Source organism: Hyla sarda, chromosome 1 (genome assembly GCF_029499605.1).
Source record: "Hyla sarda isolate aHylSar1 chromosome 1, aHylSar1.hap1, whole genome shotgun sequence".
NCBI classification, from domain to species: domain Eukaryota; kingdom Metazoa; phylum Chordata; class Amphibia; order Anura; family Hylidae; genus Hyla; species Hyla sarda.
In genome coordinates, this window is record NC_079189.1 from 338,737,279 (window position 1) to 338,740,693 (window position 3,415).

Consider the following 3,415-nt stretch of genomic DNA (forward strand, 5'->3'; position numbering starts at 1 on the left):
GTAAAGGGTGGGGTGGGTTAGGGAAATATCAGACAAGCTAGGACATAAAGCATCAATCTGCTATAATTGAGCAGTTTCAGCATTCAGCGTGTATTATGGTAAAGCTAAAAGAAAGCAAATTACAACCAAAATGCAGCTTCAGCAGGCATTTATTCCCTTCTGAAAACATCTGCTAACTTCTCTAGAAACAATCTTTTCTTCACTAGTATATTTTGATCCAGAAACTTAGTGTAATGCCCTGCTTTTCATTTTTCATTTTAACATAAACATTGCTATTACAAGTAGCCTGTGCTACCTGGAGATATTGTTCCTTTTTTTTCTTTCCTTTTTCTATTTTATTTCCCGGTAACACTGGATTCTGACATTGAGGAAATTTGTGAGATGTAAATGCCAAAATTACAAGTAGGTGATTATGTGCTGCTTCAAAGAGTAATAAAAGGAAATGAGTGCGCAGGAGCCTGGTAAATGCTGTGAAAGTACATTTTGAAGCTCTTTATTTCCATAAAATCCTGTTTTAGTCATATTTAAGGAGACCCTGATCAATGAGTGTGAAGTGGGCACTTTCTGTTCTGACTTAGAAAACAGTATGCACCCAGGAGGTTTATTTTTCTGTTTTTTTTTTTTTGCTGCTTAGGGAATTGAAACTGATAGCTTTCTAATTGCTCATTTACTTCAATTTTACATTGCAGTAAAGGTTTTAAAACAATTGTTGCATGTTTTTTGGTTTTGATGAAATCCACTTGGTGTGTTAAGTAACATATTCCCCCCCAGTAATTACTTGTTTTCCATGTCAGCTAAGAATGTGCAACCCCTCTTCTACCTGTCTGGCAAATTTTAACCCATACTTAGCTAAACCTCTGTAAACCAGTCAACTATCAATACAAGCTGCATTTTGGCAAAGGCAAAATTGCAACTTTTTCTTTTTGGCATTCTGTAATCTTTTTCATCTCCCATACCATAATAATCAATAAGAGAGTCCTTCTGCTTGGAAGAAGCTGGCATGACAGGGCTTTGAGCGGTCAACACATCCTGTTATTTTCAGAGAAGGCATGACATATAATTGAATTGTAAGAATATCTGTGTATGTACTGCTTATACATTGGATAAATGGACGAACAATCAGCGGAAACAAAAGTATAACCCAAAAAAGTTATGCACAAAACATTAAAAATTCTCCTTGTATAGTGTTATACTTGCTGCCTATTCATTGTTTGCTTTTTTGGATTGTATGAGTGTGTGGAATGACTGCAAGTGAAGGTTATTCCAGTCTTAAGGACCTTGTTACATCAGTATTATTACTGATGACATTCAAATAGTAGTTGTCATTTTCTCACTATCTATTGAAGAAGCTTCATAATACACTTAGGAATTACTGTATAAAATAATAGTGCTGTTTTCAACAGCGCATCTCCATGGCAGGTACAGAGCATGGCGCGAATGACTGAAAGTTGTTTCTTCCTTCGCTCCCATGACTTGATGCCAGTCATGCTCACCTGGTTTATAGTGTGTTTTCTTCTTACTTACAGGTTTGGTTCACACATTGAAACAATTCTGCCAATGTGCCCATAGAATACTAGGTTAATAAATGCTTCTGACCCATACATTTGGCATGTCGATATAACAGTGTAGTCAACAATACTTTTCAGTAGAATGGAATTCTTAAAACTTTAACCATATGGAAAGGACTTATTTTCTCTCCAGTGGCAAACCTACGCAAGAAATATTTGCATTTGGTTGGGCATTATAAATGGTACCTCCAAACATAATAATGGTGTGCATCTAGACTTAAAGATAAGAAAGTCTGTTCATCTCATTTACCAACTTGCCACCCCTAGTAATTTTGAAAAATAAGTGAATAAATATGGTTATTTTCAATTTATCAAATACCAGTAGGATGTCCCGATACTATCCTATTGCATGGTATTGGGGACTAGTTCAGTGTCCTCGATACCAAATCCGATCCCTGCTGCAGCCCCGTTCTCCCGTCCGCATCATGGCGTCCTACGGAGGAACATGTGACATACACGTCACTCCACCTCCTCCACTGTGTCCGTATTGCTACGGCAGAAGCTGAGTGACATGTATGTTACATGCTCCTTCATAGGATACCATGATGCGGACTGGAGAACGGGGCAGCAGAGCGGCAGCACCCGACAGAGGACAGATGCTGGGGAGCTGTCTGCAAGGGTGGGGGCTGTGGTCTTAAGGGTGGGTGGGTGGGGTCCTGCTGTTTACAAGGGGTGCTGCGCTCTGAAGGGGCGCTCCTACTGATGTCTACGGGGGGGGGGGGGGGGGGGGGTGGATGGGTTGGAGCCTGCTGTCTACAAGGGGGGCTGCTACTGACCTCAAGAGGATACTGCCTACTATTAAAGGCAATCTTACAGCAGATTCACCTGTACTAACTTGAATTTATAGGTAGATAGTTTTATAGGTAGATAGTGCAGGTGACCTGTTTTCTACCAGTGCTGACCATGTGAACATCAATCTCGCCGCCAATGCAAATTCCCTGTTCTGCCCATTGGAGAAGAGAGAAATCTTGGCTCATACTACAGCAGCTGCCTCCATTGTACACAACAAGGAACCCACGTATCATACGGTAAGCAGTGCTAGAAACCGCATCACCCTGGTGTCAGATTCCTTTAACCCCTTAACGACGCAGGACGTATATTTACGTCCTGCGCCGGCTCCCGCGATATGAAGCGGGGTCGCGCTGCGACCCTGCATCGATTCGCGTCGGACCTGGCGCTCATAAACGGTCGGGACCCGCGGCTAATACCACACATCGCCGATCGCGCTGACCGCCGCTTCTAAAGTGAAAGTGAAACTATCCCGACTAGTCAGTCGGGCTGTTCGGGACCACCGCAGCGTCCCGAACAGCTTACAGGATACCGGGAGGGCCCTTACCTGCCTCCTCGGTGTCCAATCGACAAATGACTGCTCCGTGCCTGAGATCCAGGCATGAGCAGTCGAGCGCCGATAACGCTGATCACAGGCGTGTTAATACACGCCAGTGATCAGCATGAGAGATCAGTGTGTGCAGTGTTATAGGTCCCTGTGGGACCTATAACACTGCAAAAAAAAGTGTTAATAAAGGTAATTTAACCCCTTCCCTAATAAAAGTTTGAATCACCCCCCTTTTCCCATAAAAAAATAAATAAAACAGTATAAATAAAAAAATAAACATGTGGTATTGCCGCGTGCGTAAATGTCCGAACTATAAAAAATATATCATTAAACCGCACGGTCAATGGCGTACACGCAAAACAATTCCAAAGTCCCAAAAAGCTTATTTTTGGTCACTTTTATACCATTAAAAAATGCATAAAAAGTGATCAAATAGTCAAAACAATCGATCAAAACAAAAATCGTACCGATAAAAACTTCAGATCACGGCGCAAAAAATGAGCCCCCATAC

At 41.9% G+C, this 3,415-nt stretch overlaps 1 protein-coding gene across 3 annotated transcripts in view; it reads left to right on the forward strand.

Moving 5' to 3' along the window:
• Nucleotides 1-1,182, forward strand: part of RAD23B (RAD23 homolog B, nucleotide excision repair protein) — a 53,356-nt gene extending 52,174 nt beyond the window's left edge. For all 3 annotated transcript variants that reach the window (XM_056520344.1, XM_056520337.1, XM_056520351.1), the window contains exon 10: nucleotides 1-1,182. This exon is cut by the window's left edge and continues 227 nt beyond it. The gene's annotated coding sequence lies outside the window, so the exon portion shown is untranslated.
• The last annotated feature ends 2,233 nt before the right edge of the window (nucleotides 1,183-3,415 follow it).